Genomic DNA, 15,270 nt, shown 5'->3' with positions numbered 1-15,270 from the left:
TATCAACCCATAATATGATTCCCTTGAAAAAAAGACTTCTACGCGAAATGTAAAATGTAATTGCAGTTTCCGATTTTCTCAGTTTTTCCTCTTTTGACAGACAACGACATTTTTAAGGAACTAATGGGATGAACGATGATCAAATCGCGTGCATTACCACCTTTTTGAAAGCACACAGAAGCCGCACCTTCCCCGTTTCAATGTCTGCAATCTTTTTATTATATTATTTTTTTCTTACTACTTTCATTTACTGCTTCCGACGCCAAATAGGAAGTTATAATTTCTTAGAGGAAAGAGAGAAGCCGACAAAAGTAGTAGAAGGAAAACCGCATTTCCCCAATTTCACCTTCTTTCAAATCTCATGGACTGATTCCTTTCGTCAATCGTAATTTGGGGGTTGAGTTGTTTTGATATTTATCGATTATTTTTTATTAAAAACGAACACATCTAACTCCATGCGTAGCATGTACGTAATTACCAGAGATGAAATAAAGATGGTAATTTATTTGTTTACTTAAATAATTGATATATTTTGAAGAATGAATATTAAATCTTAATATTTAACAATAAAGGATTTATTTTCTGAAAAAACAAAATCTCAGTACCCTGCGTAATGTTCATTTAGCAATCATTGTAACCTGTGGATGTCTACTATGTAATAAGTTGTTTCGATTATTAGATTAAAAAAGGTGATATGAAATCCCACTAAACTAATTTTAAAAAATACTTCATCCCAAAATTAGATACCAGAAACTGAGAAAAATGCGCTACTTTAATTTATAATATTTTGATTTGATGCTATGATATGAGAATCAGAATTGCTTTATTAAAAAAAATATGTGTTACCGCTGTTAAACATCTCTGTGAAGCAAGGTTGATTGATCAACTAACATTTAACTAATAGGTTCACTAATGGTTATTTGTCTAAAGGAAAGGGCGTCTTCTTCGAAAATTTTGGAAAAAAAATTATTTCTTATTTCTTAAGCCCATAGCAAATAAATCATAAGTAAGCTGAGCGCTGCCTGAGATGACCACTGACCTGACTTTGTTGTAAAAGTCTTACAGTGTTAATAGTCATCCTGGCAGAAGGGAATATTTCTTCCGTGTAAAAATTATAAATATAAATATTACATGGGCATACAAGGCCTGTGTATAAGCATAGAGTATGTTAATTACAAACATTGTCTTGTACACGTTACATGTGATAGTTACATAAAATCATGACAGTTATGTATACTTTCAAACATTATCTGAATTCATATTTACAATACTTTTACTAAGATAATCAAAGTGAACTTGTAATTCATTTACACATTGACTGGATTTTCAATATCATTTTAAATTGCTTTACAATATTATTTTTATCACGTACATACAAACTGGATAGTAATATGCTTACATTACAATAGATTTGCTCTTATAGGCCTGTTACTATTATACGGGGTGAGCTATTTTTGTAGTGATGATTTTCAGTTGTTGTAGCATTTTGAATTGCTATTAAAATTATGCTGCGAATATACAATTCTCAAGGGAGGGGGAGAATTTCTTAGTACCTTGCTGAGCATAGCCTAATCACCTCTATTTTAGTTTTCGTCTGCTAGTTGCCGCAAATATTCTCCGCCCACTGCGGCCAGTATTCACTGCTTGGCATTTTTAAATGCAGTTTATCGGTTTGTGGGCAGTTGAAGAGGAAGTGATCTGCATCACCTACCGCACCACATTCACACAATTCTGATGCTCGTTTGCCGAATCTCTTAAGATAATGTGGGAAGGGACCATGGCCAGTGTAGAATTGAGTTTGTGCTCCGCTGTATGTATTAATTGAGCATGTAACTTTCGGAAAGAACTTGTAGGTTCTTCTCCCTGTGCTTTCCCTTTTCCATATTTTATCATAAGTAAGCTGCCATTTCAATCGCTGGAAACTAAACTTGATTCTAAACCTACTGTACTTTTGGGGCAGTAGTCCTTCAATAACACGTTTACAGCAAAAGCGTATCAGAGATACGAATAAAAACAACCATTACCGATTAATTGGGATGTACTGAACACGAAAATAATTGTTAAAACTGTTTATTAGTTCGTGTTTCCAAGACCTATGGACTAGTACTTATTCGCACGCTAATGAAATATCCCCGATATGAAAGCCTCCTCCTTATAATTGTGTGTTAACAATGTTGATAATGCTTGTCGACTTCTGATAATTACCGATAGTTTGGGAATCTTTGAAAACAATATTTATTAAATAAATTAAATTAGGATTGTTATAATACTTTTCTCAGTCTAAATGGAGATTTGCGTTCGGTAGTATATGAGTTCCGTTTCGACACAATGCATAAACAGTATTTACGATAAATTTCAAAGCACTGGTTAATTACACACATAAAAGGAAAAAGCTTGAAACTAACATTAAAAAATGTCATTTCGAATACTCATAAGCAGTTTATGCAACAGTTGGAATTAGGATATAAGGCATTTCATTAAGACATAAAAATGATTACATAAAATACGGCACTGTAATTAATGAAAGATGAGACTTAAATTTGAAGTTAAACAAGGTACAGTGTAAATAAATTAAAATATTATATACATTTCAAACTTTATTATTATTTATAATTCCATACATAACCTATTATCTTAAATTTCTCTAAGTCATTATATTCCTAACGTATATATTCATCATACAAGCTAATTTTTATAAAAAGTGAAATTATCGAACAAGACATTATTGAAGACTGTACAATGGTTATTCAAAAAAAAAAAAATAAAATAAATAAATAAATGAAGTTTTAGATTTAACGGTTACCCAAAAGAGTATGTTAAGGTTTTTCACTCTCTTGCTTAGCCTTCAATCTAATAATCTGTTGTTACACTCACTCCTACTAACCCATTGTTTTTATTGTCTTTTTATCTTTATTATTAAACATAATTTTCTCGCACTTAGCCCCATATAATTCAACAGTAAAATCACACAAATTTTAAAACCTGCATAGCAGTATACGTTTAGAATTCCCGATGCAGCATTAAGCGTTGGCACACGTTTTTCTGTTTTTTTTTTAGTCATTTCTCAGTTCATTATATGAATGTTCAGTTTTATTACTAGATAAGATTGTTTACAAAGCTATTTTAATATTTTTTTTGCCTTTTTATTATTAACATTTTGTGCGTTTACTTTATTTGTAAATATCACGTTCTTGGCGCTTACGCCGCGTAAAATTCGATTGAACAGCAAAATCGCAAAATATTCAAAAACATTATAGCTTTAGGATTTCGGATAGACAGTCTTGCTCGCTGGAGATAAAAATATTTTTTTTCCATACAGTGATGCCACTGCTCGCTTTGAAATCGTGGGGTTTGTTAATCAAAAATTCATTTAAGTTTTACAAAATAGGAAGCAGATAATAAAACAAAATCCAAATTCGAAATTCTGGCTTCCAGGTGCCCATGTTTACATTATTCAAAACTTGAGGGTTGCAGGTACCATGTTTTTCTTTCACAATGCGAGAAACATGCATACGATCACGCAGATTCTTCATTATTTAATTTCTTTAAATATAATACAGGGAGATAATATCTGGTGGAAACAATTTGAAAAATGATACGCCATTTATAGTGATGTAACGCAGAATGCCGTTTCGAGACTAATATCCCATTTGGATTAAAAAAATAATTGCATTAAATGGCTGTAAATTCGTTGTACTTTTACAAAGCTAAACTGATTGATATCCAGTCACAAGGGGCTGCCAGTAACACATATCAGGTTCATAATGAACCTCGTGCATCGTACGAAAGCGATTTATAAAACATTTCAAACTTTTACCATCATAAAAGTATTAGAGTTAATGAAGCATGGAGAAAGCTTAATTTTTAACACTCATTAATAATAATGATGAAAATATCGAAGCAAGAACTTGAGTACAGAGTAGCTGAGCGGAAGTTTTATAAATGACAAATAAATACGTATTTAATTACAGGCATTTTCCAGCACCTTATTTCTATTAAGTGCTACGAGGTATACTTATGACGCAGGTTTAGAAGTTTAAGTCAATGCACTTCAGACTCTAGCAGACTGACAAGCGAGTTATCGCTCCAGTTTGAACTGGTGGCAAAATCCTGAAAAGGTTTAAAATAACGTTTTATTAACTCTCTAAAGGCACCACTTGTGCTATAAAATAAAACTTCGGCACTTGCGGGTAATAACATAAGTGAAACACAAATTTAAGTAACATAGTCGGAGGCTGCATCAAAGGGTTTCCTGAAGTCAGCTTATACATTTTAATCTCTTTTTAACGACGGATAGTAAAATGGCTAAGTTAATAATCTCTGGCAAGAGTTAAAAAAAAAAAAGAAATGGCTGTACAACGTAGCTTGCAGGCGAGGCTGCCAAAGTTGTAACAGTAAAACATTCAAAAACCCTAGCTTATTTTTGTGTTGTCCATGTATTTCATGGAAGAATGGTTGTCAGAGCCTCAAGGTGGTTGGACTTCTACGTCCATCCCAGCTTTGAGAGAAAGCAACGCGGGGTGGTCCTAGGGTCTTCCTCCCCTCTCCCCTACCACCAAAGCACATGTGAGTACTTTCAAAACCTTCTTTGGTACTTTCAGCTCGGCATATATTTAGAATGCCCCACGTCGCAAAGACACTAAACATCCATGCTTTTTCCGGGATTTGGACCCGGACCTTTTGGTACCGCAGTAGGCTTCTCTAACCACTACACAGTCTGGGCGACAAAACTTCGACTCAAATACTTAAATAACTAATCTGCATTTTTATGAGATTTAAATTATAATAATTGGTTAATTCCCATAAACATATATAGTCATTAAGCTCTGACAAGTACTATGAAACTCTTAAATTCTGAGGGAAAAAAATTCGCAGAAATGTGCTTGTTGTTATATTCCAACAGAAGACTATCTTCCAGTGATAGTTGGACGTTTTACCACTTACAACAGGAAACTACATTCTGAGAAATGTGAAAGTTGCTTTTGTTCTTACTCACTTAAAGGGGGACTGGGCAGAGTCACGATCCCCATTCGATCAAAACTAGGTGACGATGAATTATCGTTCACTGTGTTTTAATTCAAAAGCCACTGTAGAGATATGCATTTTTCAGAACAAACATGGAAACGTGAATCAACACAGAACATCAGTAAATGTAAAAATCAACTAGCCTCTTCTCGAGACTCGAACCACGGCTCTTTAAATAGTAGTTGGATGTGCTAATATAGAAACTACAACAACATGCAGAGGAAGAATGTAAGTGAATTAGAAAAAACCATGAAAATGTAAAGCGAACAAAACTAAAGTGATTACACACGTAGCTTGGATATTAAAACTTATAGGTGGTGATGCACAATTTGATAACACTGAGCAATTATTAAAAAATACCATATTTCAAACTGGAAGCTAGATAGCCCTATACGTCCAGCGAAGCAATTTTATGCAGCCCGCAAATACATTTCAATTATGTACTGATTGCATACACTGTGTTGCAAAGATTTAAGCTTCTAGTTATTTGAAGTCCGAGTTTACATCATTTTAATTTCCATTAAAATCGAGCACAAATATCGCACTAGAAAATCATAAATGCAACTAATTAATTTACAATGTGATATAAATCTTATTCAAATACAGATTCAAAGATACAGATTTTATTAAGTTTTATTCGTACTTGTCTAAAAATGAAAAGCTCAGTTACGAAAAGTGAGTCTTGACCCTCTTTCAAGTATAAATTCAATACTGAAAATGCTAAATATGAGAGACATTATAAATTTTACAAATCTATTGCAGTTCAATCTTGAAATAGACATAAAATAAAACTTCTTATTTGTGCCATAATTGAATTCATTTGATTCCCTATTGTCTGATATGATCTGAGAATAGAAAACCGTTAATGAGATTATAAATTGTTCCAAACAATTTCCCGAGTGGGAGGAAATGGAAAAAGGAGATCAGTTTTATTGGTCACGACCCTGCATTAATAAAGAGGCTACAGGATTAAAGAAATGATTCAATGACGCGTTTTGGTCTTCTACCACTTAAAATTAAATTGTAGGCGGAAGTATTAGATACTAGACGATTGCATCTGTAGGTCCATTCTATCGGATAATAAGACTGCAATCATATCGTCTATAATTATGAAGTTTCACCTACAAGACGGTCTTATCTATTAGTCCAATATACAAGTTATTGATGGAAATATAGGGTTGCATACGGTTTGCAACTCCAATAAACCGTACTTGCTTGCGTACTTTCTCCTTTTTATTAACTAATTTTATCGTACAAGAATCAAGAGAGGAAATTTAGGCGAGTAATTTAATTATCAAAGAACGCAGTTATGGTAAGAACTTAATGAAAAGTCGTTATTGATAAACAGGTAATTATCACAATATTATTCCTTTGATAGAAAACTGTCTTCCAATAAGAATATATAATAATATTAACATTACAATATCGATATCTGATGGTAACTGAGCCGGACAACTCAGTTATCTCATAATGCCCCATGGGCATCTCACATAAGTTTCGATCACAGCTCCCAAAAGAGATTTCGGAGGAACGAGAGAATGTGGGGGCGGAAAAAAAACCCTCATTTCAAAAGAATGAATACGTCAGCAATAGATAAGGCTATAATGAACTGGAACGTAAACAATAGAAGCAAGGCGAAATCACACTGCCACTTCCGAGTAGTTTAACGAAGAATCTGAATAACATAGGTTTCAGATAATCAATGCAAGGAAAAATAAAATGGACGAAACGCTGGAACAAAAACGCAAATACAAATTCAATACACTGAATAAAAGTAAGAAAGTTCAACAGAATACAATTTACCAATAGAGTAGCTCTCAGAGGGAAAAGTATGTACAATAAAGGAAAGTAAAATGATGGGAATATTCTTTTAATTTTCAGAACCAAGGACGCCGCCTAACCGGGATAGTGGCATGGAGGTAGGAAGTAAGAAGGAGTCGCCCTAAACAAGTTTCTCCGTACCCTGCTCTGAAGCACCGGCGATCCCTACGTGGTGACCAAAACATTGGTCATTTACCATTGAGTTCTATGGGATTTGACGCGTTCGGGTGTAAATATTTTGTAATTACGTCGCAAATATACATATAAATGTATATATTTTCTTTTTCTACAACACTTCAGAGTCCTAAGTATGTGAAAACAACATATTTTTAAACAACATTTCATTCTGAACGGAATTAAATGCTATACTTTTCACAGGACAGTTTTCTCAGAATGGTTTAATTTGAATGAAATATTTTCACAAGTTTTCGTTAATTACATTAGAAAAAAAAATTAAGGTAATTCGATTTTATTCGGTTAAGGTACAAAAATTAAGATCAAAGTTTATTGTATTATTAATATTAAAATTATGCATTATTTCTTTTCTATTTATAGAGCTTCTTCCTAAAATACTTTCTTAAATATGACATGATTCTTTTAAATCGAAAAATGTAAGTCAATTTATAATTAATGCTCTATTCGGTTCATTTTAAATTAGAGAATTATTAGGAATTAGCGAAATACTTTAAATAAGTATTTCGCTAATTCCTAATAATTAAATATGTATTAAATAGTATTTGACTTTCTCTGAACATTTCTGAAAGGGAATAAAATAAGTTTTTTTTTTTTTTTTTTTTTTTTTAAAGTATTATTTAAAACTTGTAATTGAGTTATTATAAAATGTAAAGGGAATAATTCTTTTAATTATACTTATCAGATTTTTTTTTTACCCTTCATTTCAACAATACATATTCCAAAACTCTTTATTACGTTCTTAAGTGCGCATCTCATAGCATTTGCTTTACAATACCTTTTAACAGATTGCTTTCCAATACGAACAATTCTTGCTTAAATAGTTTTATAACGTATTTGTCAACAGGATTTCAATTTATGTTTACAATTCAATATTAAGGTTATTATATATTTAGATAATATTTATAATCATTATAAATTAGATACATTTAATCATTAGATTTCTTCACAGTACTTTCACAGTTTTTTTATAAGTGAATAAATTCTTCATTTCAAATACATTTATAAATAATTTAATGAATATTTAAGTATTTTGTCAAAGGCAGATACATGCTTTTTGCAAGCACATGCATAAATACCCATACATATTTCCTATTTATCATTTCCGGCATGTGCAAATCTTTAATTTCTGTGCATTCACTATATTTTTCGTGTAAAGTAATTTACACTAATTTAGCATACACCCAAAAGTTTTACATAAAAAATATATATGAATATAATTTGAATGAAAATTAAAAGTATTATTTTTAATACCCACTCAAAGGTCAATTTTTCTTCAGATCTCTTTTAGCAATTTTCTTAAAATCTATATTTTTGTAGTGCAACAGCTTAGAATTTTATAAAACAAATTCATAATCAAAATCGCTGTTGTTAGTTATCGAAAAATAACCAAGATGTGATTTTTGCGTAAATGTCAGTAAACTATACAAATTGCTATTATCCATCCCACTATGAATGTTTCTTTCATGCGAGAGTGTCCCTTTTTCGATTTCTATGGAACTGTCGTGTGTCGAAATACTATCAGAATCTTGTCAAGCGAGCTTCTGAATGTAAACAAATAACACCCCGTCTGGTGACCCAAGCTTCAAAGCAGTGCTTCACTTCTAGCGCGGAATGGCCCCTCCTCCCTTTCCTATCTCCATGCTCCATGGATAGTGGTTAGGGAAGCTGGCTGCCATACCGAAGGGCCCGAGTTCAAGTCCCGGATGTTTGTAAATGTATAGTGCCTCTGCGGCGTGGAGGCATTCTAAATATGCGGCGAGCAGAAAGTTCTCTCGAGAATTTGTGATAGGGGTAAATGAGTGGGAAGACCCTCATACCCGTCCCCCCTGGAAGATTTCTTTTAAAATTGGGGGCGGTCATACTGTCAGCTGTATGGTGCTCATGGCTCTTGCCAACGACCGGCGCATTCTCCCACTCCTTGCCACGTAATGAATTTCGTGGGCTTGTATTAATAGTACTTTTAGACAAGTGAGTGACAACAACAGCAACAAAACGGATTCCTAAATAACTAGCGGGAAAAATGGAATACTGTTTATTAGCCTGATGTGTTGAACGCATTCTATAAGAAAGATTGTTTCGTGCAACATGCTTTGAAATAAATCTATTAAGTAACCTCGTTTCTCCTAATATAAAAGAAACTGTTTTAAGGATTTCTCTAATATAAAGAAACTCATACCCATGTATGTATTGTTTTCAGTATACGGATTGGGCGTCCAAGCTAAACAGAAAGCACTGCCGCTTGAAAGAAGTGTATGTTACTAGCCTCATGCGCAAAAGATCCCCCCCCCCAAAAAAAAATTGGCATTTTCTTTTTTCTATCATCGGACTTCTCTATTTTGAGTATCTCATTTTAAATGTAAAAGTTTAAATATGCAGCTTTAATTTTTAAGTGACTAATTTTAAAAATATTAGGGCTATCATACTATTCCTAATAATTAAATATGTATTAAATAGTCAAATACTATTTAATACATATTTAATTATTAGGAATTAGCGAAATACTTATTTAAAGTATTTCGCTAATTACTTAAAAATTCTATAAAGTATTTAATGGATACCAACAAATCAAAATTGGATTTCAGTTTTTTAATTTATGATTTTTACAAGCAATTAATATTTTAAACTTTATAATTATTTATTCAATAAACATTTTAAATTTTGAAATATTTTATAACGTTTTATTTCAATTGAATATTTTAAATTCTAGTTTGATCATACAGCCTCCCCATCGGTATAGTAGTCAGGGAAGCTAACTACGATGCCAAAGGACTTGGATTCGAATCCCGGAGAAGGCATGGTTGTAACTGTCCGTCGCTTCATAGGAAAGGCGATGGTGGCCCACCTATTAGGTGCCTCCATAATAAAGAGACCACCACATCCGGCCTTGTATAGATTAATGGACTGGGTTACATTTGTAATTGTTCACAATCTGCCATTGGAAAAAAAAAAGTTTGATCATACAAAACTAATATGATTTTCAAAAGGGTATTTTAAATTTAATAAACATCATCTCATTTTAAATCCAACATTATTTATTAAAAACAAATTATACAGTAGGGGAGAACATGGATAATGTGAAACAAAAATATAAATTTTTCGTTACATGTAGCGCCCAACAGCGGCCGAACGGTAAAGACGCTGAACACTGGTAGTTCAGTCCGAAGTTCGAATCCCGCGAACGGGCTGGCTGCATGGGAGTTTTCGTGGTTTTCCCCGTGTGTAACGTGTATACGAGCCAGTTTCAATTAGGAAGTCCTTCACGAAGGCATCCCTCCCTTTAGGCAGATAGCCCTCGTGTGCTTTGCCGTAATTGAATAATACAATCCATTACTTGTAGCATTGCTTCAAAAATTAAAATTTCATCGTATATGCGGTTCTAATTTTGTAGAATTAACTCAAAGTCCTTCATATCTTATTAGACTGATAAGCGAATTATCTCTCCATCTGAAATATGGTGATAAAATCCTGCGAAGGTTTAAACAGCTTTTTCTTATAACTAGTATTTAAATGAACAGAAAGCAAAACTCGAGCTTACGAATAACTTCACCAATTTTTACAGTTATTTAAAATAACATGATTCGAAATTTTAATTTCAAAGCATCGTATTCGATGACTGCAGAAATTAGTCTACATACATTGGCTCACTAATTTAGCATCGCGTTTTAACTTCGACTAAAGGAGTATTTATTGGCAGAGCTGAGTAACAGAACGCAAACTGTAGGCGATCCGGCAAAAGCTCTGTAGTTAAAACATTTGAAACCATCGACTTACATACTTTATGTAACTTTCGACTTAAATCTACTAATTTACATCCTGGTGAGGAATACGGAAAGAAGTAATAGTAGAGATTTAAACCATAACAATTGCTTAATTAATGTAAAATATTCTATACGTCTATATAAAACGCTTAAACGATATCAGTTTTTCTTATTTTTCCAATAATATAATTCTAAATTTTGAATGGAATTCGCTGGTAAATAATTCCCTGTAATATCGTTAAAATCTACTTCCGTGAGTTTCTCCGGATTGTAACATGAAAATAAGGACAACACAACAGAACCCCTACATCTAAGCAAAAATTATAGACATACCTTACAGTTGCATAATAATTAGCTCACTTTCAGTGTAACAGATGGGAAGTCTTGTGTGAAATGTTTCATCCACCAGCAAAAAAATTACGCAGTTTACATTGTTCCACGCCCTATCTTGGAAATCGTCTTTTTGTTCATTGTTTCAGTAAATAGATTTTATTCTGAACGCGAAGAATCATTGTCAAAGAGAACAACGAAAAATTGGCATTTTCTGCTATTTTTCAGCAAGCTTTAGAAAGAATAATCAGTCTAAATGAACTTTTGTAACAAAAGATAAAAAAAAATCCCAGCTTATAGTCGATGGTTATAGCGACAACATTTACCGAAAGTACTCTAAATTTTGCTTTCTGATTTTATTTCTTTCTCCTTTGCCTTTACTAATCTGTTTCATTTTAATCACAAATCCCTATAACTGGAGCTTAGAAGTATCAAACGCATTGCTTTTTTTGGTTATTTTGTACTCACAATATAGATTGAAATAGTTTGTAAGCCTTAAGACACAGTTATGCATTGTTGCGGTAGATTCAATACTTAACACAGTGGTTCACATTTGTTTTTGACAGAATTGTGTTCCATTTAGTGGTTCCCATTTGTTTTGACAGAATTGTGTTTCTCAATCTTTAATACAGTGATTCGCATTTTTTTTTTCAGATAACTGTGTTTTTTGGGTTTCATTTGCAAATATCTAACAAAAATTAACTAAGTGATTTTTTTTAAATCAAACATACTATTGATCACATATTCTAAAACCTGCTGGTTCTGCAAAAAGTTTCAAAACGCTTATAAAGCTCTAGTTTATTTACGTGTCTTTGGCTACTAGACATTTAAGGAAGTATCTAGCGACTATTCGCTGGTCTTCTTATAACTGTAAAATATTAAGTCAAAAGAAGGGAATACCCTTTTATTCACTCAAAAAAATACATGCAGACTGTCCCACTCGGGCTTATAGGAAAGCCTCCAATTGGGATTAAGATAGAAAATGAGAAACTACTTCTAATTAGCTAAACTTCTGTCAAAGTTGTGCAACCAAGTTGGCCTATAATTAAACCTCAGTGGCGAATACTAACAGGCATGTAAGACTACGGCCGTATGTAGTAAGATAGGCAATTAAAGCAATGACACTGTCCGAAGGCAGAACACTCTTTACTGAGAGCTTCTGAGCTCTTCTACGGAAGTGACAGAACTTCCCTTTAAATACTGATTCTTCTTCATTTGCCTAATATGCGATACTGAAATCTCATTCTGGCAGGGAGTTGTAGATGCAAGAATTTAAAGGAAAGGGTTTCAAAATTAAAAATAAGTATTAGAAAATTAAAATAATCTCCGCGCGCTTTTAGTAAATATATATCTGTATGTATATATTCAAAATGAACTCACATTCAAATGTTCGGAAATTTTGAATAAACAATTAACATTTAATAAAAAGAGGAGAATAATGAGATATTCAATATTTAAATGGGTATGTTTTAGCTAAAATTGTATTATCTGTACGCTTTGGCATGAATTGAACTAATTTTTTCATGTAATACTATTCCATTCCTAGGCAAGAATTGATTTAAATAAAGATTTTGAAGAAGTATCATATTTCTATATTCTTTTCCCAATACATTCCATATATATTCCACAGAATTTAAGCCCGGAAAAAAGGAGAAGTTAGGATAAGTTCGTGAGAGTTGCATGAAAACTGCAAGTGAACACTTTGGACTGTACATTTAGGATCATTTTGACAGATTTTTGAATGCATTTTTCATTCCAAATTTTTATGCAGACACTTCAGTCTTTCATTATAAACATTTATACATTTATAATAATAAATATTATTTCAGAACAAACATTAGATTTCTTATTCTAGAGGCAATGAAACATCCTCAAACTATTATGCCTGTTTCCCCGTGCGTGACATTAGACAATAATTTTCGAATTCAATTCTTGAATCAGATTTTGCCGAAAATTAATTCGTCTACAAGACCTAAATATATTAAACTTTAACATTTCTGCAAATATAACATCCACTATGATAAAAGCTTTTCTTACTGTATAGATTTTACCAAACGCTAAGCGTATTTTCCTTGTTTTCTTGTTGACTAAGAAATTCTTCTTGCTGATCAATCATTGCATCCATATATCCTAATGAGTGTTCTAATAATTTCAGAGTTAATTTTTATTGCAAGGCTTTCTTCTAAATCTATCGCAAGTTTTATTCACTAAAGTTTAGGTTTTGTTGAATTTCTCGTAGAATAAATAAATATTAAATTTCTTGGTGTTAACATGGAATATGGTCCAAATATCAGAGTATTTTGAAACGTTCTATATGCTCTGAAGCTCCCCTAAACAAAAAATACTGTAAGCATATTGTACTGGATCTGAAGAACTGAATCAATCAAGCGCTAACTCCCAGAACTGGTTTCTTTTAACTATCGTCTTAAGATTCCTTGAAATCTCCTTTCTACATAAGACTAACAATACAGGTATAGAATAAAAAATTGTCAAAAATTTGAGAAATGCTAAAAATTAAACACACTTTTAATATGTGAGAATAAATATTCTTTTCTTCTTAAAAATGTGAATCGAACTTTACTTTCACGTTTCAAACAAAAGCTCCGCTCTTTGTTGCAGAATCAGGCATTCGCTTGCTCACTAAAGTGAATAGCTTTGTGAACGAATATCATATCTTTATTCCTGGCACCCTTTCAACAAGAGCTCTCTCCGTGAACTGAATCAGTTCCAGAGCTGATCTTCCATCTCTATTATTAAGTAAGTAATATGCAATAAAACCGAGTGTAAGGTGCAATGGACATCACTGCCTATTCAGATAATCAGTCCATTTGCAGGAAATGAAATCTATCGAATGTTGTATAATGAGGAGTTCAGACAGCAGTGATAGCAAGGACAGTAGTGTAAGACAGCAGCAGTGATAACAGCAGTACACAGGGACAAATGATCAGTTCTAAAACACAGTAAATCATCGTGTATGGAGGCCCGCCATTTTCAGTGTCTGTAAGGAAATAAGGCAGTTTCAGATGTTATGATTAGGTGCATTGTGATAATTTGATAATCCCTGACAACAGAAAGTATAAATATGAAATCTTGCAACTGATTGTGTGTGTGTTTATATATATATATATATATATGTGTGTGTGTGTGTGTGTGTGTGTGTGTTTATATATATATATATATATGTGTGTGTGTACAGAAATAAACTATTTTAACAATTTGTCTCTCAACGAGCGAATTAAAACAGTAGAAAAAATTAAGCAAACATTTGTTTTATTGCAACTGTGATCACGTTCGCCCCATCTACATTTAGCTCTTTAATTATTACCTCAATTTCTTCCTATACATAGAGTAATTCTTTTTTGCTTTTTGGTATTAAAAAAATAAACTGGCATTCGAAAGTTAAAAACGCTGCCGTAAAATTTAAAAAAAAAGTGTTACAGCTTTAATTAACATCCAGTTACACATGAAGATAACAAAAATGTTTATGCATGAAAGTAAACAAGCATTATATACAAAGGATAAAACAATATACCTTTTTCAGCAGATTATATTACGACGTCACATTTGGGTCATTGTAAAATTCATGTTTAAAGCTAAATGCAAACAAAAGCTAAATTTTCCTAACTTAAGGTATGTTATACCACTCCGGAAATTGGCATAGATTTTACAGCAACTGCCTATGCTTTTAACGAAGTTATCAACCATCGCAGGTACTAGCAATGACCATTCCTCCATCACAGAAATTTCTAGTTGTCTGAGAATGCCTGGAGGAGGTAAACATGCAGGGTCAGTACTTCTAAGTATCCCAATGATTTTTTAATGGGATTAAGGTCAGAGGAATAGGTCGGTTTCTCCATATGAGAAATTTACTCATTTTCGAGGTACTCATTTACAATGATGGATCGAGGGAAAAGGCATTATCATTTATATAAAGGATATCAGGACCAGCTTCTGAACAGCTGTCATAGGACAAGTCTTGAAATATGTGCAACTGTGTACATTATCCCACTGAAATACCAGACCACATTATAATGCTGCCAACTCTGAATGTCCGATATTCGATGATTTTCTGGGCCTGATTCTGTGTGTCTTGTTTTCGTCAGACCTTTACAGGTTCATCATCTGATTCCAGGACAAATTT

Source organism: Stegodyphus dumicola, chromosome 12, assembly GCF_044657685.1.
Source record: "Stegodyphus dumicola isolate Sdum_Otavi_A_Nest chromosome 12, ASM4465768v1".
In the NCBI taxonomy this organism is placed as follows: domain Eukaryota; kingdom Metazoa; phylum Arthropoda; class Arachnida; order Araneae; family Eresidae; genus Stegodyphus; species Stegodyphus dumicola.
Note: the sequence above shows the minus strand (reverse complement) of the source record.